General features: G+C 42.6%; 2 protein-coding genes across 2 annotated transcripts in view; one reads left to right on the top strand and one right to left on the bottom strand.

Annotated features, from left to right (window-relative positions):
- LOC306980618 (leucine-rich repeat and fibronectin type-III domain-containing protein 2-like) overlaps positions 1-11,861 on the bottom strand; it is a 46,107-nt gene extending 34,246 nt beyond the window's left edge. The window contains exons 1-2 of the mRNA XM_079580044.1: positions 11,363-11,861; positions 9,937-10,547 (exon numbers count right to left, since the gene is read on the bottom strand). The gene's annotated coding sequence lies outside the window, so the exon portion shown is untranslated. The remainder of the gene's footprint in view (positions 1-9,936; positions 10,548-11,362) is intronic.
- LOC306980998 (pyruvate carboxylase, mitochondrial-like) overlaps positions 1-25,354 on the top strand; it is a 362,010-nt gene that overhangs the window by 252,311 nt on the left and 84,345 nt on the right. The gene's annotated exons all lie outside the window — the stretch shown is intronic.

Here is a 25,354-nt window from a genome sequence, read left to right as displayed (position 1 = left end):
GTTGTTTTGCAGCTTTGGCCATTTTTGTGCCAATTCTGTGCAAACTTTTATATAAGTACCTAGTCCCCAGGAAACCTTGACCTTCATCAGTTAATCCTTAGCTTGCTTATAGTTGCAGAGTCAGCAGTATTATTACAAACTAAAAGATTTTTGTGTCTTCCGAAAATATTCAGTTTGTATGAGTCACTAGGATTTTTTCACGCCTTGCTAAATCTATTGCACATTGCTGTTTATACCATGGTTTGGGTGAATACTCGATTCTGATTGAATGGAGGGTGTCTGTCAAAAAGTGATAATGTACACCTAGTCCGGCAACAGTTAAATCACGTTCTATATCACTCAACTGCTTACATATTAGTTGTACACCACTCTGTATTTGCGTGGCGACGATTGCAAACACAGCAGAGCAATTGAGGGAGATAAAGTGCCCAACAAGCCATAGCAGTTCTGTCTCCTCTGTAGCCTTTTTACATAGGAGGGGAGTCATCTTTCATTGGCGGATGGCTGTCATATTGCAGCAGGCAGTTCAATATTCTCTCTGTCTTGATGCTTTGCCTTTTCCAGATGGCGGTTGCGTCTGATTGAGTAGCTCAGTAACGTGGTTAAATCCGAGGCTGATAAAACACTGTGTTTTTTTTAATAGCAGACAATTAATGCAGCAAATTATTTAGGGAAACATGATACATATGTCGAATGAGGGATTGCAGTGTGTTTGCTGTTAATAAGATACTGATTAGCAGGAGGGAAGTAAAAGATTTTCTGTGTGACGAGATACAATGTTGTAAACTGGGTGAATCTACCATACATTTAACTATTGCGCTGAAGTAAAAGCAAAAACCACATAACTCGAATTAACACTGTTGATTAACGATCACACAATTTGGTTTGGAAATTGCATTTGCTCCGGTCTCTATAAAAAATAAATTGCAATTCACCCCTCTCGGCAATTTTGCTTTTCCATACGCTGAGCTCTTCAGACTAATGCCATATTGTGCAGAAGGGTGATGGAACGGTAGATGGGTCTTCATTCATCAGATGCAGTCCTTTTGTAAAGCCTAAATGGCACTGGAATCTTGATGAATCTGTGTCGCTCAATGTTTAATTTATATGCAGGTTAAATACACAGAGGCTTTGCTGTTGGCATTTCGGTGATCCTTATAGAGCTGTCCACCTGAACTGATCTAGGCCACTGCCGCACAATACCTGGAATCCGAGCAGTCTGGGCTACAGCGTGCTCAAAAGCCGGCTAGTTGCTGCTTTCTTTGTATTGCTATAAATATGCAGCTGCTCTCTCTGTTTTCACCGGGATGATAAACGCTGGCAAGATGCGGAATAAATCACGAGTGCAATCCAGGTTAGCGTAGTTTGAGCTCAAACTTCAGTGACAATAGAGAAAATGTGTTGCTGTAGCGTTGAGAGCCATTTGTGCTCTTAGTGGGTCCTACGCTGGGTTTTTACGTTGGCGGTTTGGATTTTTAAGTGCCAAATAAATCGGGTATAAACAGGACTGAAATAGATCCTAATTAAGAGTAAATCAAGAGTGTCTGTGGGTTCTTGTTTCCCAAATAAACCTTTGAAGGATTGATCAAATGCAGTACACAAATTTATTATGCGAGGTCAGTAAAGCACAAATTAGCTTTAACCTTATTTGGGACAACTTGCAACCAAAGTGCTATTGGACAAAGACCATTTACTCGTTTGTCTTTGGGAACACTAGCTTGCGGGTGCTTTTATTTTGTATTCGAGAAGGGCATTGCTGGTGCGAGTGAATGCCGGGCATGTTTGTTAATGCTGCATTCATAGGCGCTTGATAAATATAGTTCCTTTTGACCTGTGAGCGCGTTATGGGACACAAATTGGTTCAATAATCAGCGATGCAAAGCCACCGTGTGTGCCTCCCGGTGTGAGAGAAGTAGGTCACGCTTTTTTTTATATCATAGATAGATGCTGAAAGGTATGTCTGATGACTCTACTGTATGCGTTTGTTTTCACACCTCAAAGGGTCGAATTGAACCTGAGGCGACGCATCGTGCCCCTGCTTTCAACTGCTTTACTGGGAAATGAATGTGAAAGCGGTGATTGTAACTATATGAATAGTGAATAACATCGCTTTTCGTGGCATCAAAGCATATTTCTACTGTTGCATATTAGCTAGGAAATGCAATGTTGATAGTGTTATGTCTTGTCCTTTATGGTCTGCAAATATATGGTTGAGGAAAAAGCAGTACAATTCCTAAACAGTTTTATGCTGTCTGCTTATGGACCAATGACTATGAAATTTTAATATAAACAACAATATTAGGTTGGTTGTCTTAAGTACGTTAAGCTCTTAATCCTCTTTGCTTTTTCACACATCCCAAAACATTAGAGGACCTGCGTTTAAATAGTAATGCCGACGCCCACACATTTGCATGGGCTTGACACGACTCGCGAGTATAGCAAAATAACTGACCCAAAAATCAACCCGGGATGCAGTGCGTTCGCAGTTTTCTCTCTCTCCCTCCCAAAGCGTTAGACGTTAGTTGTTTACATAGCATCTTTTCCTTAATAGGGTGCTTTCATTTGACATTATAGAGTTCTTGGAGATTATAGTGGTAAGTTGAGATGGAGGGCAGCTAAGAGGTTCTGTTCTAGCCTTTTTACCTCTTTTAATAGTTTTAGATCTAACTGCATGAAACAAAAACACACACAAAGTTTACCCTGTCAGCGCAAATTGAAAAGCAAGATTATTCTCTAAGTACTGGTTAAGAGCTAAAGATATCAGCTGAATATACTTAGAACGATAACTTTAAAAAGATACATTTGTAGGCATAAGGTGGTAAGAATCATATGAGAATATGGGGTTTTGTGCCTCTTTCGAGGCCTCTACCACTCCCATAGAGTAATATAGGCCGCTGATGCCACTTGAATTACAGTGTGTTCAGTACTTTGGTCATTACTGCTTGTTAAAAAAAAAATACAATATGACTCTCAGTCAGAGATGTAGACATCACCAAACTGTACACTTCTCCTGTGCTCAAGTGCTGTTGCCTTTCCCCCCCCCAAATCGTTTGTTTGAATATTTGCTTTGATGCGCCTGTGCTCACCCAGCGGAGCCTAATCAACATAAATTAAATGTAAACACTGGTCAACAAGCTGCAAATTGGTGCGTCAACGTCTACCATCCAATCAGGGACCACGCTGGGCCAATTATACGGACTCTGATTGGCTGATTCCGAAGTTACGTGGATGCAACCGTAGAACTGGGGGGGATTTGACGATCAGGGGGATGTTCAGGGAAATCCTTTGTAAATAAGCAGGTCCTGGTTTAGAGCGAATCCAACTGCGGACTATATTGTTACTCTCCACGAAGAGCATTTACCCCCTATTAGATAACCCAGTAAAGACTAAACAGTCCCCCCAGTTTTAATTACCAAGCAGTAACTTTCCTGTCACACTTGGACTGTATTGTGTGTCTAAGTACGAGACAGTGGCAAAGAGACTGTCAGCTTCCATGTGCTCAGGCTCTACACTGATTGAGCCGAGCGTCCCCAACCACTGCATCTGCTCCGGGTGCTTGTAATGCAAAAACGGCTAACTCAAATGCTAAGTGCTGGTGAGCGCAGCTGCCAGGTGCTGGAACATACTGATGCCCGAAAAGCGTTTTGATCATGAATGATAATATGGTATCGGCGTGCATTGAAATTTCACATGCTAAACAGTTTGAGAGAAGAAATCCACCTCAATGTTGGTTTTCTCAAATGGTTATGAAGATTAGCAGATAGTTTCAAAAAATATGTTTCGTTATGGCTAAGAATCGGTGGTTCTGATGTCCAGTGATTCCTTGGCTTTTGGACTTCTTATTTAGTTAAAGGCGCACTGCGTAACATTTTGGATTCAACCTGCAATACAAAACATGCTCCTAATGGCCATCTAGGCACAGAAGATTCTATTTTGGCAATGAGTGATCAAAGAATGGATTTGGATGAGGATCTAACCTGTTTAATCTCATGTTTGGCTGCCTTTTATGAACATCTCTGTGGTGTCGAGCTGGAGTTTGGTAACTTTTTGGGGTATTTTTCAACAACAATCTTTATCTGTAATAAAATAAATGCGTATATATATGTTAACCTATTTATTGGGTGAAATGTTGCGGGATGTGGCTTTAAACTGATGCTGATTTAGACTTGGATTATCAATTTTTGATCTGTTTTCGTCTTGAGTTCGTCATGGTTTTATCCTGTTTTTATACTAATCAAAGGCTCTGTTTTAAGGCTACCATATTTTTCTTCTCCTAGTGGAATTAAATTGGTCTTGTCCTACAGTATAGTGTAAAATCAGTGTTAAAGTCTAAAACTAGCTTAACTTATTGACATGAGTTTACACAGTAACTAACCATTTAAAATGTATGTACTCCCTTTTCTATTGTGTGTGAACATATAGAGGATTCCGATAGATATTGAGTTAGCATTTTGTCCTGTTTCATTTGAGTTTAGTCCCGGTACAAACACTCCATTCAACGTTGTGAAGCCAAATGTTTTCTAAGGTGGCATGACATTTTAAAATTCTTGCACTAAGCATTTCTAAATCTTTTTCCTTACTCTCCCCTTTGAGCTGGCATATTCTGGCCTCTGTCCAAGTTTAATTTCATCTTTGGCAGGTGCCGCATGTAGTTCAGCCCAGCCCACTTAAACCTACCTTTAAACCTCCACTTAAAAGAACAGTTGTTATCCCGAGCTCCATTTTGCCTGCACCCCCCGCCGGTCCCTTACCCCACCCAAAAACTCCCCCACGGTGGGCCTCCGGTGGTTGTCGTGGTTACGGTTTGTTCTGCTCATCAGTTGCCCGCTGCGCCTAAACAGACTGTCAACACTTTAATTACCCGTCCCCTCACCCCTCCGTCACCCCTCCATCTCTGCTGCTTTTCCCCCCACATGCGTGTCCTCCCATCCTTTCATTCAGACATAATTACGCATCCGCAAAGTGCAATAACAAGATCCATGACTCCTCGCTCTCTGTTTATCCATCATGTCTGGCTCTCTTGTATGTTTACGACAGTGTTAGTCCACTTTATTCTCTCCATCCATTATAGTCACAAGCCCTTTTCCTCTTATGGACTAGGTTTTGAGCACCATTCAAATGATGGAATAGAAATAGACTTTTTGGAGCTAACAGTTGTGCTGCAACTTTTCGGAGTGTTGTGACGCCTGCATTGCTTTTTTTCCATTCCGATACAGAAAACTTTATCACAGAATGGTATGTGTTTTGACAGGGAGCGCGGGGAGAAGGGTCTTAAGGGAACAACAGCAATTTACATTTTAAATGGAACTAAAGCCAAGGGAAGGGATGTTTTAGATCATTATAGCTTTTTATAACAAATAAAATGTATGAAAGTGATCAACATGTGTTTGAAATGATAAAACTCCCAATTTAATTGCCATAGCAAAAGTATTTTATCATTCATTCTCCAGTCTTTCATCTAATATCTGTTTTAATACCTGTCTGAATATATTGATTCTGGGGGAAAAAACATAGTGATGGAAGTTGCCCTGATCAAAACTACATTTGGTCACTTATATTAAGGGGAAAAAGTTAAGGAAATGTCTACAATGAGAATGGCTTTAATTCAATCTTCAAATTTCAATTTTTGCTACCATTATCTATTTAATTTGTAAGCCACCTGTATCTCATTGCTTGAACATTTCCATTACATTTCCATCTTAACACCCCATTTGGACTGCTCTCCTTCAGTCCGAGCCCCCCTCTCTTCTCCCACATTGTTATTCTACATTATTCCCTTATCCGCTCTCTGTTATCATGTCCCTCTCAAGTGTCGGCCCTTGCCTTCTCGCTCTTCATTACCCAGTCTCTCAGTGGCCTGTGCAGCGACAGTACGTGTGCGCCGCCCTATCTTAAAACAGCCAGTCCTGTAATTACGCCCTTCATCAGGGTATCACCAAGCCCCTCTGTCTGTCATCCAAACCACGGCGCCTCCTGACACCAGCCTCATGTCGGATTCTTTCATCTCCTCTGCTTTCTTGAGAAATATCTCTCTCCAGCTTAATTTGTCATTCACCCATCCATCTTAGAGTACACCCCAGTGCCCATCACTGCATCCTTCAAGTGTCACCTAACCTTCCTTGACTTTGACCATGCATGCCTGGCTTCGTTCTCTGAAATCTTCATTCTTATATATATAGACCTGATATAGTCTTGATTAGATCTACTGTATTTCCATCCCTTTAATTTAGTTTTGCTCTTAGCCTCTTCTGCTCTTGACACAGATCTCTCCTTTCATGTCTTGTGCCTTATTTTTCCTTCTAACCCCTCTCCCCCCTCTCTCCCTTCTCTGCACCATTTGTCATTCAGTCATCCCTACGAACATCCTTCAAGTGCCACCTCTCTCGACATCGACCGTGTCTTCCTTGTTTCATCCTCTGAAATCTCTGTCTGAAGCTGGTTAACTCCTCAAGCTTTGAGCTGTCCTTCACCTGTACTATCCATCATGCTGCACAGATTGAAGTGAGTAGAATCTAGACTAAGCAATGTGGAGGAAGTTGAGTCCTAGGAGCACAATTGCTTATCATTTTAAGCATGCAGACTACATTGTTTCCAGTTTATTCAGGTTTAGAGAGTCTAGAGCGCCATTTATTTCAGTATGTTTGCTGCAAATGTATGGACTGGCCAGTTATTGCCACCCTTAAATGAGTGGTTCTTGATTATTTGCGCTGCCCCACTCAGTCATATACTCCATTTTCTGCCCAGCAACAGTCCCTGACCTTAAGATTTTTTTTCCCTCCATAATTAATAAATCTGTGTTTTCAATCACGCCGCTGCCACTTGCGCCTGTCTCTCCGCGTTCATTTGCCGGTCTGTTCGTTTTGGCCAAGTTCCCTGCATCCAACAGTGAGCCACCCATCTGTTCCCATACACTGTAGCCTCGCTATACCAGACAATAGCCGCAGCAGCATCAACACCAGCAGCGGCACAAGCACATAATTGAGATTTTACTCCACTATTTTCTTCCTTATTACTGACACTCACCTGCAGTATATTCTTATGAGTAGCAGGAGCTGACAACCCGAGCCAATAATACCCTCCCGAGTTGGCTAATGGGTATCAAATTGCCTTTTTTGTTCCTTTTTAAAAGAAGAAAAGGCTCTGAGAATTGTTCAAAGTCAGAACTGCTGTTATGAGCCATGCCTCGGTTATTTTAAAACCCCCATTGTTCAAGTTCATATTGTTATAGATAAATGACTCTGCTGTGCATTATAATAGATATTGCTCTAAGGTAGGATTCTCCCAAGCCACGTTTCATAATTTGCATTAGTCTTGCACGCACAAAAGCCCTGAGGAACCCCCCCTCCCTCTCTTTACTCTCTCACGTCTAACTAGCTCATTACTGCGCTAGTGATCCTACACACTATTTAAGATGAGCGATTGTAGTTAGCTGCAGGTGTAAAGGAGGGGTTCTCAGACTTTGGTGTGCACATTGGTAATCAATTTTGGTTAAGACTTGACTTGGATTTGATAGATTCCTGGATTAGCATTGGATTAGTCCTGGTTTTGACTTTATCTTTGCCATCACAATGTGGCACAAAGAGCTCTAGTGGTACACAAACCTTAACTTGGTGTAGCACTGACTGAATTAAGAGGGAGTTCCATTGTTTTTTGCCTATTGAGGATTCAGCTCAAGCATAAACCTTTACTCAGCCTGATTCTGATCTTGTCCAAATGTGAACCTGGTTGAGTTCTGATTTAGCCTTCATTCAGTCTTTGCCCAGTTAATCTCGGCTGGTCAAGACTGGGCTTGGTTCAGGTTTCATTTGCCCCGCTTCCATATCCATTTCATTCCATAGTTTGGGTATGGCTCTACGCTCATACCCAAATATTGTGTGCGGTTGATTGAATGTTGGCAAACCACGAGAGTGAGCGATAATCCAGCATCGAGCCGTGTAATAATGATGGCCATCTGTCATTCTAAAACATTCCCGGACTATTTTTATCAGCTGACAGCCAATCATCTTTAACCTTTTTATCTTGCTGTCGCTGTCTTTGTCTCGCCATCTTTTAATCAATCAGCGCTCGAGTTTCTTTATTTGTCTTTATGTCATTTTGGGCTCCGAACACCATTCATTCTAACTTCTGTCACCGTATCGACAATGTTTACTTGTTATCTCTCTGCCATGGCTCTATCTCGCAACTAATCTATCCTTATTTTCCATTCCCAGTGCCATCCGTCATCCTCCCACACGGTCCATTGAAATGTCTCAATCTGACCTTAACGCAAATCACCGTCATGGTCATGTTCATTTTTCTTTTTAAGCGTCAGAAAAAATAGCTAAACTAAGAGCGTGTAAAGCTAAGACCTCACACAAGGCAGTAGGGTTCAAGGCTCAAACCGTGTGGCTGTATCCGTTAAGAAGCAAAGCCCATTATTCATTCCTTAAGGTTGCTTGGAATCCTGGGATACAATGAAATGGACTTATCTCGCTAATATGTTACCAAACCTTTTCAGGCAATTAGTAAAAAGCAAACAATAAGTCCTTCCCTTATCTTGAAATATTAATTACATTGCCTACATCTGGGCTTGAACTATATCTATTAAAAGTTGTTCTTTCCGTCACTACTCTCATTCGTGATTCCTTGTCATCCTGTGCACCTCTGACCATTCAAATCCCTCCATCTGACCTCGCCGCACGTCCATTGTCATGTGTCAAGCCCTGGTGTTTCGCTCCTCCCTCCTTATCTCCCCCTCTCCCTCCCTCTGTTGTAGTCTCCATTTCGCTCTCATGGCCCCGTGATCCCTTCCATATATCCACTCGGCCGCCCTGATCTCCTGTGTCAGTGTGCCAAATCTGGCCCCAGCTTACGTAAAAAAGAAAGGCCTCTAACCAAGGCTTGGAGCTGTCGTGCTGCCCACCAAACAAACAAACAGGCAGCGACTGAAGGCAGGTGAGGTTGTGAGGTGTGAAACTGAAAGCCTGCGGGTCAAACATGGTCATTTGCAATGCTAAAAATGTGTTTCGACCTGGGCATCTGACGCAAAGTTTAACATGGACCAGGTGAGGTGGAATATGTGCAGAAGAACTGCAAGGGAAGATAGCTGTTACTATTATAATTCATGAACATTGACAAAATAGAGCTTTTGAATAAACCTGAGCTCATACAAGAAACCTGAATGCTTTCCACTCATCATTTAACACACTAGAGTTGTTGTACTCCACCAAACCAAGTGATGTAGCTGCCACAGATTTGGCTGGTAGATCTAATAAAACCTACAACGATTGTTGAGATTGTAAAGTAAAAAGTAATTGGATAGATGCAGGAGGAATGAAGAACCTAACCAAACTAGGATGCTGTGGCAAGTTCTGGACTTATTTTCTAATTTGTAGCTCTATTTCCTGATGCACAAATGTAGATCTATAGTGGACTGTGCTTATTAACAGCCAGCATCTCACAATAGTCCTAAATCTTTTCCTAAAGAGTCTTTTAAACCTTTATTGTGTTAACTCACTCAACAGTCAACAAACTATGATTATTATGTTATCCAGGCAAGTTTGTAAAGACCATATTCCCAAGTTGGACAGATTAAAGAAATTGTTGGATACAAGACTTCAAAGCACATGACATTTATTCGAAGACAAGATTTCTGTGCATTAAATCAAACTATATATAGTTGACATGATAAATCTTTGCAACAGTAGGGGGTTGTAATGTACAGCTGGGGCCTCTCTTTCTCTCTTGTTTGTGTTGGGAATGCACATCCCTTTAATATTTATGGATGCAGAGAGTCCTGGGTGAGTGCTAGGATTGATGTGCCCAATAATTCCGCCCCTGGACTCCCAACCAACCCCCGACTGTCTAACCAACCAACCAACCAACCAACCAACCAATCATGCAGCACACAGATTCACCTTTACATCTGAGGCACCAGGGCCGTACGACTGCTGTTACCTTTTCAGTCTGTGTGGGTCTTAAATCCAGATCAGCTCCACATGTTATCCAGGGATGCGTGTGTGCGTTGGCGTGTTTGTGTGAACGCTAGCCCCAGGTGTCTTTCTTCTCCTCCTCCTCCGGTCTAGAGGCTTTGTTAGCTGGGGGTTAGTCTCTTGCCTCGACTCCTTATCGCGTACACACAACACCTCGCCACGCACGCATCGGAAAGCTCATGTAGGTCAGCTTCGCAAAACTCTGCCAATCCCCCCTTCCGTTTTCCCGTATCCTCTTACAGGGCTCGTAGAGATGAAGAAAACCTGGAAAATCCGGAATTACTCGCTTGTGGATCCTGTATTCCGAAATGGAGACTTTAAGAAAAAATCCCAGGGCAAATCCAGTTTATGGCTTCTTGATAGGACTCCCTCATTCTTCCTTGGTTGTTGGCTTCCGGGAACACATCCTCTTTCCTCGCACCTGTCTCCTATCTCCTATTTTCTCCCCTCTCCATTCCTAAAGTTGCTCCCTAGGCGTGTCTCCCTGGGCAGGCCTCTTGTTGTTGTGTAAGTCTTTTAGTCACGGTCCGTCGTGGGCATTCTTCCACTTCGACCTTGAGTGGACAAAAGCGAGACCTGAAAAAAAAAAAAAAAGATATGGATTCTCTGTGATTGCTTCCACTACTCTTGACTCCCTCCTATACTGCATTATCACCTTCCCTTTGCCACTTCCACCCTCCACTCTGACCTCCCTTTGAGTTCCCCCATGCACTGGCTCCCGACCGCTACTCCCGTGACATACGTCTATCATGTTTCGCTTGAGGCTTGCCCTAAATCCTTTTTTTCCCACCCCCCTTCCCATCTCTCTTCCTTGCATTGCCACTACCCATCTCTCTTCCCCCCCCGCCGCCCCTCACCTGTCCATCAAAGGAGATCAATAGTTTGCGAGACCTTTTTTAAATCCCTTCTCTATGGCAAAAATGCACCAGAGATGGAGACGGGGGAGCGACCGCGCAGACATCTTCTTAAGTAGCCATGCCGCGCTCCTTTCCCTCTCCCCTCTCTCCCTCTGTGCTCATCTCTGCATCCCTTCTAATGAAACAACAGGGCTATTGATTCACGCCATGAATGTCAGCCAGTTCAAAAGTCCTCCCTCCCTTTTTTCTTTCCCCCCCCTCTCATCCTGTCAATCAAAATCCCTATAGCCCGCACAAAGTCATTATACCTGGGCCAAATCTGCTACAAGCATGCAGTCTTCCCTAGAGGCTACTTTGGTACTTCACGGTCCCCCCCTACACAGACACACACACACACACACACACACACATAGATAGACATACGAAGCTCCTCTAACAATTTTTTTCACGACTTCTTCTGGGTCTTGCATCCTTATCTCCCCTCATCTACCCTTGCCCCCTTCCCGGATTAAAACAAAAGCTTGAATTACTAACCTTATTGTGCAGTTCATTCCAGTGCGCCTCTCCGCTGCATCTCTCTATCTCTGGCTCCATGGACATACACCCCGCCTATCTCTCCCCTCTCTCGCTCTCTGTCTGCGCGTTGCCAGCTGCACGCGTTGTCGCTCTCCTCCGTCAGGCTGCGAGGCTGATTGAATTTTAAGTCATGTTAATCCCACCAAACAGGTACTGAATGGAAGAAGGATGCGGCAAATCGCGGGAAAGGGCGGGCGGGACACCAGAACGCTGGGAGTCAGCTGTGCTCGTATTTTTAGAAATCCCTCCCTCGCCGCCGTTCCTTAAGGGAGATTCTCCACTTTCTTTGACTTGTCCTGTCTGTCACTTCTCCTTCCCTTCGCCATCCACTCAAAGGCATTAGCATCCGCTGCTTTTTGCTCTCCACTCGTGCTTCTCTCGGAAAACAAAGTGCGACGTGTGTGCGTGAGTGATTCCCAAAGAAGAGAGAACGCGATGCGTCTCCGGTAGCGCCGAGCGTCGGACTGCCAGATTGAGAGAGTGCGACGATGAGGAGAGAGAGAGAGAGAGGGAGACAGAGAGATGGGAGGAGGGTGGGAAAGGGGGGGTAGGAAAGGATGGAGGAGGTAGGAACTAGGGAACGTGAAGGAGACACGGAAGCTGCGAGACAGAAAGATGAGTTGGAATAATGGGGGGCAGTAATGAGAGGAGTGATTAAAAGGGAATATATCCATTGTGTGAAGAGAGGGATGGCTGAATTACTCAAGTACTTCATGACCCAGGGAATGGCTGTTGGATTGAAAAGCTATTAGATCCTATAGGGCTCTGATATAGGGATAATGTGGCTGTCCATCAACGCAAAACCGACTATGAAGCCGTCATACAACCAGTGCTAACCCTATTAAACTCACTTCCCTGTTGACCAGTAGAGTCCATTTGCATGAGAAGCGAGTAATATGCAAAACCAATATTGAACAATTAATATGTATAAGGTATTAAAATGGGTGCAGAAGTAATTATAAGGGATTCACATGTTCTATTGTATAAGAAATCACAAATGTTCTGTACTGTGATCGTTCAGCATGAGAAGAATGTCAATTGAGATTTGCGATTGTGAATAGGTTTGCGATTTACAATACTAAATCCATCTAAATCCATCACATTCATTTTGGAACATGTTTGTAGAGGTCAAAAGTACTGTGTTAGGAGGTTTTATTGTAGACATAAGGCCCCATGGAACAAGGAGACTTTGTTTGTGAAGGATGATGTTCCCCCGAAACAATTGCGATGTTTGCGAGTGAGTAATTGCACCCATTGAAATGCCCTTGTGTGAGTTAGCGTTGCTCAAATGGAAGAACATCTACACTTTGTGAGAGATCAGAGGTGAAATCCCTCCTCCCACTAACATTCTAACAATAGCCAAAAGAAGAAAAAACACTGCTCCATGATTTACATTATTAAGTCAAGTGTCACAGTGTTTGCAACTCAAATGAAAGAATTACAAGAAGAACATGCAGATAATGTCTGTAGCTCATCAGCCATCAGAGAGGGGTATGGTTCATCCAACACGACAGCCAACATGTGATTTGTTTACCTCATATCTGGGGGCACAGATGGGTCACATTATTGATTAAAAAAAATCCCTTTTGCTCAGCCACATTTTCTCATAAACCCTGTTCAATTAGAATGAGCTTGAAGTTGAGCCATGATATTATAGAAATAGGCTTCAGGCTAGAACATAACTATAAAGCTTTGTATCTTTTGACATCCGTAATTAGCATGAAGTTGCATCTATGCATTTGTAACTTTTCTCCCCCCCACAGAGTATTTAGCTCAGTGCTGAGAGGACACTTTTGAAGGTATGTAGGCGGAAGAAGGACGAGATAAAAGTCAACTGGTGTGACACGCACAAGCCGCCGCTCTTCGCGCCCCGAGCGGCTTGGGGCCAGAGCTGAGAGATGAGAGGGAGCGCAGAGGAGGCGAGGATGATTAGCAAGGAATCGGTGCGAGGACTTCAACACGTGAGGCAGCAAAGCAAGGAGACAGAAGGAGCGAGCGAGTCTAGAGACCTCAGCGGGGCATTGTGGGAGATGAGAGTGATCAGCAAAGAACAAGCCATTGCCGACTTCAGAACGCCGCTTGAGCACTTGATGGAAATGGCTGTTTTATGTATCTGCCCCATTACCGCAGCACCGCACACGGAATAACTTGTAAGATACCGGACGCGGTGTAATCCCAACATTCGTATATAAAGTGGAAATGAAACATCGGCCAGATTGCTATGAGAGACTGTGGGGGGAAAAATCGAGTTTATATTTTGTCGGGCCGCGGATGAGCTGTTTTTTAGACATCTCCATTTCAGCCCAGCACTCAATTTGAACCCTCATTCGCTCCTTCATCTTCTAAATATTTCTCAATCTGCACCTCTCTCCATTTTGCCACCTTGAATTTGCTTTTATAGCCTGTGCAGCTAGCCCTTTTACTGTCAGTCACATTTTTTTTCCATTACTGCCTATGGCTTGTATATTTTTAACCTGGCAAAGCAGAGCTCGCTCAAAGCAAGGTCCAACACGGAGAGGCCATCTTTTGAACGTAGTGTGTGAGTGAGGGGTTGGTGGTGGTTGAAGGGGCTAATGGCGCAGACTGGCAGCCTCACCTCCTCTCATCTACCCCGAGGCAGCTGTCGGCAGGTAGTTTACCACCATTGTGTATGGAGTGAATGAGCAATGACTGAAACTAGAAGAAGAATGACTTAGTTTTGTCCTTCTTTAGTACATTCAGTTCAGTTCAGACATGTGTGGGAAAAAGATAATAATCATCTAATCACAAAGCATTTGTATCAGTTATATGAACTTTTAGGCTTGTCTTCTAAGATTTCTGTGACAGTGACCCTGCCAGGTGTGGATCATGCCTATAAACTTGTCCCTGTGGAGAAATATGTTAGGAAAGTTAGGAATAAATTTGGACCACAGCTTAGAATTTAGTAGCTTCTTCTAGCTTTCTCCGGAAGGAATGCTCCAGGCATTATCAAGGCCCAAACACATTCCCAGCGCAGATCCAGCCACTCAAATGAGTTTTCTTGTCGCTGTTTTTAATCCTGGGTGTTTAGGTTAAAGGGGGGGTATTATGCAACATTGACTTTTTCAAGCTTTACTTGTTATTATGTCATTCCCTCATTAAAAACATGCCTGAAGCATTGCCTTGGCACATTCACGTATTTTTGAGTAATCTGTAAAAACTCTGATGGCAGCCATTTTAGGGATAGGTTTGCCTGAGTCCTCCTAGGAACGGCCCCTCCTCCTGGAGACGCCCCGATTCCTTTCGTCACCAGCCGAGTAACCAACCACTGCTCCTCAGCAGAGCCCCCTCCCCACTGATGCCACAGACAGCGTGTGGAGGGGGCGTGTCGGAAAGGCTCAGAGGTTCTTAAAGAGACAGAGGCCTATTTCAAGACATTCGCTACAGCCATTTTGAGAGAGCAATTTTATACAAGGCAGTTATTTTAATTTACTGCATTTACAGACCAACAGAAGGTTTCGTCAACATTGTAGTGAGATATAGACTGGTGCTATGTGATTGAAAAAAGAATAATAATAATAATAAAGAAACACAGATGTGTGTCTTTGTAAAAGTCACGGAGCTGCTATAGTTCCGGTTCACAACACATGAAGCTAATCCTCCATTGTTTACATCTGCAGCATAGGATATTCGCTGCCGGTGGCTCTGCTCCAACGTCACTGTTCGGGAAAGCCGCTGATTGGTCGACGCGCGTGAATTTTGTCAACTTTAGCGTCGGCCGCGTCAAAAGCTTCCCATGTGCGAAAAGCTTCAAAACGCGCAGCCCATGAAGCGTGATTAGTCAACGCTTCCCGAGCCGCGTCCTCCATGTATTTTGAATGTAAACCTGGCGCTTTTGACACTTTTGGTGTGAAACCGCCATAAGAGGCAATTTGAGCATTGAAATAATAATAATAAAGCTGAAGTTGTTGAGAACATCACCTCATGACATCAGCAGGTGGAGGGCAAATGTTTTGAGCTTTTGACAGATTGAATGTGCCGTATTATTAAAACCTGCCTGAATGAAACAACACAACTCTACGCATGTATTCCATGAGCGAGGCAATCGCGGTTTCTATGGCTCATTTGTTCACAATTAATCAAACCTCCAGTGGATTTGGCGCTCCGTCCACACAAGGGAGACGTGAGTGACCTTGGTGAGAGGATAAACCAACGCAGACCACTGCTGCGTGATGGATGCAGTGTGTAATACAGTAATTATACAGCTGCGGTACATGTTGTTTATGCACATACAGAGTCATTCAGGGCTGACTCTAAAGAAATATTCTGTTGTGTTAAGAATAAAATGTGAAATAGTGATATTGACAATTAGACACTCTGGTTCCCATTGACTTATGCTTTGCTCATTGATTTTGCATACTAGTTTCATATCAGATGTCCTTACTTATGCTGCTTCATTTTAAAAGTGAAAGGTTTATTGCAAACTAGTACTAGCCATCAGGCAACCCAAAGTGCCCAAATCATCATATAAAAGGTTTTTGTTTTTGTGAATAAATCAAGATTATAATTATCAGTGAAATCTATATTTTTATTTGTTTTTGTTTTGTTTTTAACTGGACCTCGAGTCTGCAATAAAGGTTGATGATGATATATTAAATGGGAACATTTTTCTTCATATCTGAGGGCAAAGATTGGTAATGTACCTTTAAGCAAGACGTCAAAAAATGTTGCTATGCATGGTAACAAAGGTTAGCTACCTCACCGACTATGTATTTATCAAGGCGTGCTTCTGTTCCTACTGACACATTGAAGTACCTGAAGTTTTACCTGACTGCAGCACTCACAACAAGGAAAGCTAAAGCACAGCATGGTGTGAGCAGTTGGAAGGACAGGGTTATTTCTGTTCATTCCTCTGCTGTTGTTGCTCTTAATAAAAAATAGGCCAGAGCTGCTCCTGTTTGGTCAGCCTGAATTAGGGCTGAAAGTGGAAGCGTTTGCAGGAGGTCGCCCCACTGACCCGGGCCACAAGGATCCACAGACTGGGCCTTCTCACCTGTGCTGAGCAAACACAAGCTCTCAGACTGTGCTGTGTGTGGACATTTTGGTAATACACTGCCGAATATGTTACTTTGTGAGGTAGTTTGCGACTGAGAAGCTTGAAATTATAATTACAAATGATTTTCATTATTCAAACAGACACAAAACATGCATATAATTACTCACTGTTTGGTGTGAATGCTCAAAATAGACTTTACATTAATCTCACTGCTTTAAAACTGAGCCAGTATTGTCTCTTGCCTGGTTTGTCACAAACTGTGGACTTATTTACACAGTGTGAGTCACTCTGAGCCTGTGAAATAGCGTCTAAATTTAACCAGAATTAGAATAAACCAGCACACATTTATCCATTAAGCACCTTCGACTGTAAACATGAAAATGAGTGTGTGAAGATGCCACACCTGCACATTTATGCAGAAAACTCAGCAACTGTAGGCTTTTAAAAGGAATGCAAGAAGCACAAGGTTTTTGCAATATTATCTTTTCATTCACTCTTTCAGGGAAGTCTTGGCCCTATTATCTATGTTTTAGTTTTATGGTAAAAACCAAAGCACTTGAAGAAAACCTAGGACACATGTTAACATGTAAACTCCACAGAGAAAGGCTTAGGAATCAAACTCAGGGGGCCCGATCTTGTGCATCAAAACGGAGACAATAACGTGACATTTTGCGCTCAGTAGGAGCGCACTTTGTGATCTTGCCACTCCAGACATAGCGCATTTAAGTGGGTGGAGACACACACATTTTCCTCCAACCAGATCGACTCCGCGTCCAGGAGAGTGGTTGTGTGGGGTGAACATGTGCTTTTGTTTTGCTTCGCGTTCAAGCCAAGCACGGGCCGACCCGCGCCACAGCGGACGCTGTAGCTCTTTTTCTCTCGAGACGTGAACATCGTTTAGCTCACGATGGGGTAAATAAAGTTTTTAGTTTGACCTGTGAGACCCTAAGGCTTAAGAAAGAACGCAAGACAGTGCAATGTAAATGAGGAAGTGAATGTCAGCCGTGTTTCCATCAGTGCAGTCACCTCCTCTTGTGACGCCCCCTCACAGGTGGCGGAGGCGAATGGCACATATAGCGCCGCCACTCGGAAAATAATTCGCCAAGAGCCTGCGCCGCCCCGTGCGCCGCCACAAGATCTGGCCCAGGACCTTCTTGCAGTGAGCAGAGACTGACATTACACAAAGCCAACTGCCTGCACTTAAACATGCTCAGTTCACCCTAAGGACATGTCCAGCACTGCTTGTAGCCAATACTCCCTCCCGCTAAATGCCAGCCGCCTGCTCTCTCACCCGCTCGGCTCCGGTGTCAGGGGTAAGTGGTGTGGAGCTTTAAGATAGAAGGCCAGATCCCTCCTCTATTTGTCTCAATCTACTTCTAATGAACGACAAGGACACAGCCGAACCCACTGCCACGTCTTAAAGTGCGGCTGCTCGACCCGTTTGCATAGCAGTCTGACTTTGTTTATACTCCTCGCTTTAGGAACAACGCCTTCAAATGATTTCTCCGCTTAGTGCCGCCAGATCCTTTTCAGCTCATGAGGAAAAACGTAGGTCATTTTTCAACATTATCAAGTATAAAAAAAACCTTGGCAAATCCACTGTGAGAGGGAAAAAAAACACTTTCTGCTTGATTCGCCCAGTGGGAAAGACAAGTGCACATTTATTGTAGCTCCAAGCTGGCTGTGGCTAAATACTCTTTGTCAATGGGCGTTTAGATGCATTCAGGCCTAGTCGATGTGGAACTCAAGGCCAGCAGATGCAAATAGAGTGACTTCTTTTGACATTTACTGTGTTTGACAGATGTGCGCGGTTGTCTCCTGGCAGAAAAATCCATGTTATAAAACCGTTTTGGCCTTGTGGTCCTTTTGTGTGTGTGTGTGTGAGAGATCATTTGACAGCTAATAAATTGAATTGAATAGATAATGAACGGTACTGTGAAACAAATCTGCACTGTTGTCACATGTCTGAAGAAAAGGCATGGACCTTGGGAGAAAAGACCTTAAAATGTAGAAGCAGGGGAAATCTATCTGGATCAATAAGCCTTACTAGGTACTTCTCATTGATTGAATTTCACAATAGACTCACTTCTATGACTAGCGATCGGTAAAATATAAAATGCCTTTTGTGCGCTCATTGCCTGACACGTTTGCATAGCAGTCTGACTTTGTTTATACTCCTCGCATTAGGAACATCGCCTTCAAAATGATTTCTCCGCTTAGAGTGTTGTTGCCGCCAGATCCTTTTCAGCTCATGAGGAAGAACGTAGGTCATTTTTCAACATTATCAAGTAAAAAAAACCTTGGCAAATCCACTGTGAGGATAAAAAAAAAAAAGCACTTTGTGCTTGATACGCCCAGTGGGAAAGACAAGTGCACATTTATTGTAGCTGCAAGGTGGATTGAATTTCTAAATGGACTCGCAGTCTGTAAAATGTTAAATTATTTTTGACAACTTAGATTCAGGGAAGGATTAAAACTGTGTGTTTGTTTGTTTTTTATTATAGGGCTTTTTATTATCGCTGCCTTTATGGGTTCAATCATTAGACTTTTTACTGCTTGGTTCTGATTATTTCTCTTACGACATTCCTAAAAACCTTGGATATGGTCAAACACTAACACAAGCAAAAACGAGAATCTGGCAGAAGATTATAGAGTATTCATGGTTTGTGTATTTTAATTATTGCAAGATGATTCTCGGCATGTCTTACCTTTTTCACATACAGGTTATATGTTGCTGGAACAAAAGAGCAACTATACAGCCACCAAACATGCTCCGAATGATCATCTAGACCCCACAATGCTTTTCTGCAATTGGTTATCATAATAAACTATTTGTAAACAAGCCTCTAGTAACGTTTTGAGCCAGGTCCGAGGGTAGGTCAGCTTACACACAGTAAAGGTGAATGTTTTTGAGGGAATGTAACTCTGTAACTGCGACTTTACCAGAGTGATTCCTTTGTTTATTTGCGGTGAATGAAAACTCTTTCGATTGCGCGCTTTGGACACTTTGAAATACGCTTTTCTCTCTGCTCGGTTTGCCGTAACCTGGTAGAGCGCGCACACGGAACGCTCTCCCCGCAGAAAGATGTGCCACTTGCTAAAATTGCACTTGAAGCACAAAAGTTTGTAGCCTGGAGAGCACTTGTCAAGACAATGCAGCGAGCGCAGAATGGAGCGCATCAGCGGCTGACATCTTTGGCACGTACCGTCAGGCAGTTGGAATGCAGCGCGCCGCGTTACACACCCCCTCTCCAATCTCCAATAAAGTGTCATCGCTGGATTAAAGTGTTTGCACAGCGGCTTTAAACATTACTCACAAAGATCTTCTCTGTCAGGCGCACTGTGATCGGGACCATTTCAGCGATAGGAGCAATCAGTTGTTTGCGCACACCACCCAAAAGTATTAGCACTTGATAAAAATGTATTAAAGCTCGTACCAAATTGTGCTTTTATTTCCCACAAGAACCATGATTTCAGAAGATGAAGAACATTTTTCCACATTTAGAAATAAACATGGTACGTGTACAACATAGAAAAGATGAACATTTTAAATAAACACCACCTTCCATTTGATCTAACACAAACAGTTCCCATTTTACTCTCCAAAATCAAAACCCATTGCTGATATTGCTTATTCAATTAATTGCAGAGCCCTACATTGTTACTCGAAAAGTTAATCGGGGACTCTCTCACTTCTCTCGCTTTTGTTTTTGCGGTACAATTACTCACAAAGATCGTCTCTGTCAGGGGTGCTGTTTTGATGCCCATTTTAACTATAGGCAGTTGTTTACCCTGGCTCCTCCCCAGATCATTAGCTGTACAATCGCATTACTGTTGGATTATTGGGCATACTTAGCAAATGCAGCTTCCCTTCACAGCGGGACACAGTGACTAGTCAAATGTAGGTGTAGCAAACAGCTCTGTGCAGCTTAGCCTCGCCAGACTCCTATTGCTAATCACGCCGCCAAATTGGCACCAGTTGAAATGGCAGATGAAAGTGGAGTTTTGCATGTTACACTTGTTCTCCTTCTGCAGTTTCAGGTTTATGGGTCTGGTAGGGTGAGAGCTTGTGCCAGGAAGCAATTTCAGCACCTCGGTCAGCGCCCTACATACATGTACGCCTTCTGTGTATTTATGAGCCCATGCACTGACTTTACAATGTTAGCTTTACAACTGAGGCAGCTGTAATTTGGCCATATAACACACAAGGGCTGGCGAGCAGTACTGGGCTAAACTACACAACATGGTAATGGTGAATGTTGGAGAAAATGTAGTGCCAGATTTCCTGCATTCAGCGGGCTGCTCTTTAATGATACCTTTGACAACCAAGGGAGCTGTGATTTGCTCCTATAGAACAATCAAGTTTTGACATCCACTCCCATGCATTGTGATTTAAACCGCATTAAGGAAAGCCAATGTGAAAGCCAATAAACATACTGAATGGGGAACAATATGGAGGCATATAGGACCGTAAAAACGGGTTTACATACCGCATGGTGCCCCATGTGTGAGAGAGATAGCAGCTTATTAATTTTGCAATTAAAAAAACAATAAAAATCATGTTTTAAATGCCCATGCCGCACCAATGTATATTAGCTTCTGTTGCTTGATGTTTTAGTAGTTGAAGTGCACTTTTTATGTAAGTAAAAAAAAAAAAAGGTTCCTGTATGGGTGTTTAGCACGGTGCCTTAACATTCCATCCCGGTCGCTCCTATAATCCTTCAGGGTCCATTTTATTTCAGGTTTTTCAGGATTTTTGGTAGGTTGGAATGGAATCTACATGTAACCATGGAGACGGTTCAAGATAGTTTAAGATATTGGTTGAGATGCAGAGATTTGACTCTATCCATTATAATAAACACAAGCTTATGGAGACAGGTCTGAATGGATTTACTGTTCTGTATGCATCATATAGAACATGTGGACCTCGGACTTTGATCTTTCATAGGCTACATCTGACGCTTTGCCCTTTGTTGCTGTTACCCAGAAGAACCTATAGGTGCATTCTTACCACAATCATTCAAGGTATGCATTTTATCAGCTGCCGTGAATGTATCTCGCCTCAACTGTGTTCAATTATTCAGTGAGAGGAAGTATTTTGAAGTACTAACTCCAGAGGGGTTTGAAGTATTGCTTTGAGTAACAAATGAAGCAAGTAGTAGTTGAGCCATGTCAATCCAAGTTGTAGTGGTAAAACAAACATAAAGGTGGTTTTAGTTGTTGGTGGTAGTAGCAGTAGTAGTGGCTCCTCCCAACAGTTCATCAGGACTTGAACCACACAGCCCACTGTTTAACCATGTGCTTTAACACCTTCTTCCTCTCGCTCGCTTTACTCAAGGTCACTTTAGTTGCAAACAATTACCTACGACTGGAATTCTTGTTCAAAATGGCAGCATTTGTAGCCATGGAAGGTTTCAAGAAATAGCTTTTCTGACCAGAAGGACAAGTGAGGTGTTCCACTTGTATGAGCATTTGTGCTTTTCACAAAGACGAGGTTGTTTCCAGACCCCAGCGGAAAATTAGCAGCAATTTTGTTTTTGACATTTACCACTAGAACTTTGTCTCCAACAAATAAAACCGTCAAAGTGAGATGTGTAGAACAGTGGCATTTTATCAGGTGCTCCATTCAAAGTATGTGGTGTGTTATTGCTACCACTAAGACTATGGTTTTTGGCTACTATTTCTCATGCAATATTAAAGTCATTGCAAATACTAGTTTTACTCGCTTTAAATTTTGAACAACAATATCTTGAAAAAACAAATGAAATCCTGCCATGCCTAAGGCTGTTTTCCACCAGAGCATGGATATCTAGTTAGATTAAAATCACGTCTCATTGATTTATCCAAGACTTTACAGCGGAAACGGCAGGAAGGATGTGGATTTTCAGATATCTCTCTTTCTTTGGACACAGGCAGTGCTGAAGTCATGCCTCCCAGCTTTTGTTTTTGAGCTGCCTCTGCGTGAGAGCTGTCCGTGGTGCTGAACTGTCCAGGCAGCCCACAGCTATTGGCTTTAAGTCAACAAACTGTATCTCCTTTCTGTAACTGCTCTGGTTAGCAGGAGATAGGAGCTTAAAACAACAAATATTTCTCATACAAACTAAGCCTGACACATTGAGTTTTACCAACATATTGTGTGTGTGGCAATTTATTATATGAAATGGTGTATTCCAGTATTTGCAGGAAATAGTTCAAATGTTAGTAAGTAAATGTTGTATATAGCAACAGGTGATATTGTAAAGCACGAGGTAATGATGGTCGCTTTTAATAGCAGATTGTTGCATTTTTGCATAATTGCTGTAATGAAACTATTAATACAAGACATAGTAGTATTAACAGAAATACTAGTAGCTGGATCATTGCAATAATGTTTCAAACTTATGAAATGTTGGAAATGGCTGTACCTTCCTTCAGCTTGTAGGGGACCAGCTGGAGTCATGTTGCCCAGTCTTTACAGCCATAGATATTCTGTGTTATCCTGCATTTTGTGACTCGTCTATCAACAAATAGCTCTTAAACTGTAGGTTCGTGATGACGTGTCGGGAGAGCGCAGCGTGGCCCGGCTCTTTGCAGGTTAATTACGCATGAACCCCTGAGTTAACGCGGATATAGTTAGGTTATAAGGACTGGATGTGAGTGCCAAGAGTGGAGGTACAGGGTGAGATGGCGCAGAGCTGTAGGAGGGAAACAGTATAGATTTGTGCAGCAGGATCCCAGCTCAATAATGTCCGACGTGTCACTTTGTTTTTCTGATGCGCTTTTGAGTCACCATTTCTGAATAGGTAAACATTAGTCATCATTTTCCGGATGGTATTGAGAGAATATTATTTATTACTCTCTCCTTGTGATATCTACTGTATATCTATATACAATTACAACCTTGTAATCTCTGAAGCTTCTGTTTTGGTCGTCATTGTAAATAAGAATTTGTTCTCAATTGACCTGGTAAATTAAAGAAGTGAAGAGTGAATAAATTGAAGGAAGCTATAATTGTTCTTAGCTTTTCTCAACGCATACATTAAAGCTGCACTATGCAACTTTTTATCTAAAAAAAAAGTTGATATTAATATGTATTGACCCTTCCGTGACCCAGCAGATGCTTGGGTGGTTAGCATAGTTCCTTTACTTACCATCCCGATGGCTGGTAGGACGGTCCAGGATTAATTGTTTTTAGGTTTTCACTGCTATTTGAACCGTATCCATGGTTACGGATACATTCCCTTCAGAAAACCTACCAGAAACCTTGAAAAACTGAAATAAAATTGATCCTGAAGCATCATAGAGGCCACCGGGATGGAATGCTAAGGCGCTAAGCTAACCACATACAACCACTGGGTCGCTGAATTAATATGCACCTTTAAGTTATACCAACTTATTCAGTAAAACACATGTTGTCATTGTGTTCTTGTGCAAGACACTATAAAGTATTAAATATATGCAGCCAAACTGACGAGAAACAGAAACACTATGGCCAAAATGATTATTAGTTAGTTTATTTGTGACACTCAGTCAATTTGCACTCTTCCTATTGATCTCCAAAACTCCCGGTCCGTGCTGAAAACGGACGCCCCAATTTGTAAAACACAAAACTGAATTATTGTCTCAGTGCTGGCTTTGAACTTTTGTCAGTTTGATGAATATAATTTGGGATCATCGGGAGCAGCGATTTGGATTCCCGCTTTCGGCCGCTGCTTTTGAAGATTGTAGCGTTTGATAGCTCCACTTCTTCCTCGTTTCAATGGATACTTGTTGACCTGTCAGAATTGGAAGCGGCTTGATCATTTGTCACTAGATATGTGCTTTAACATCGCTCTCTGCCACAGGTTTCGGCGATGTGATGTGAATGCTAATCTCCGCGCCAAAGCCAGTGCTGGTAATGTTTTAGCCAACAGCGATTAAAGTTTGCAGCTCAGAGCGAAACACGAAATCCACACTGAGAAACTTGACAGAGAGCAAAGACCCGGAGTTGGACTTCACCTTGATCATTTTCTATTAAATGTAGCAAAACACTCTCTCTCTCACTCACTCAAAGATATCAAAGCAGAATTCAGATAGTGGTTTGACTTTGAAATAGCTTAAATATTGGAGCCAATGGAAACGTCCAAGGCAATCAAACCTAAAATGGGATCATTGTCGGGTGTGACCTCCCATTTATTTCACGCCTTCTCTCATGCATTTATCTGCACAAAAGTACTGCATTTCTCTGCGCAAATACTTCATTCCAGAGAGAATTTACTTTGAAACTGCCGCTCCTACTTTGTATGTATTTTCAATAGAGCTCAAGATGGAGTTTTTACGATAAGTTACCTCGGGTGTAAATACATCCAGAACACTGCACTGTCTAAATACTTTTATGTGAACACAAATCTTAGCGGTTTTGACAATACAATCCTAAGCTCCATGGACGAGTGGCAAGAATACTTTTCTAAGAGGAAGATATTCATTTCACAAAGTGCCAGTGGATTTGTCTCGACATGAGAATAATTCCTGGGTTGAGCATTTAACTGAGGCTGAAAATACTACCATAAATACTATCCAGCTTTGAGAACTACACGTTGAGATTGTGAATCCTATGTGATTTTGGGCTACAAAGCAATAACAATCGATTATTTTAGTCATTTTGAGGAACGTTTGGTGCTTTCTATTCTGTTGCATTAGGACCAAGTTTTATAATGTCTCCTCTTTACTGGACTATACTCACTTTCACTTTGACACCACACTAAACCCATTGGTCCGCTTTATGTACTGCTCTCTGTTGTCCATCTCTGGCTGTAAATGTTTACTGGCCCGGGTCTGCTGCCGTGCTTAGGCGTAGGCGTGTTTGTTTTGGGTCGGGCTCGGCTAAATCGGAGCTGATAGCGCGTGTGAAGGGAGAGAGAGAGGGAGAGGGAAGAGGGGGGGGTGTTATGGACTGTCCTTAATTCTCAGTGTCTGCG

Source organism: Gobius niger (genome assembly GCF_951799975.1).
Source record: "Gobius niger genome assembly, chromosome: 21".
Lineage (NCBI taxonomy): Eukaryota > Metazoa > Chordata > Actinopteri > Gobiiformes > Gobiidae > Gobius > Gobius niger.
The sequence above is the reverse complement of the archived record's forward strand: the minus strand, read 5'-3'. Positions and strand labels throughout refer to the sequence as shown.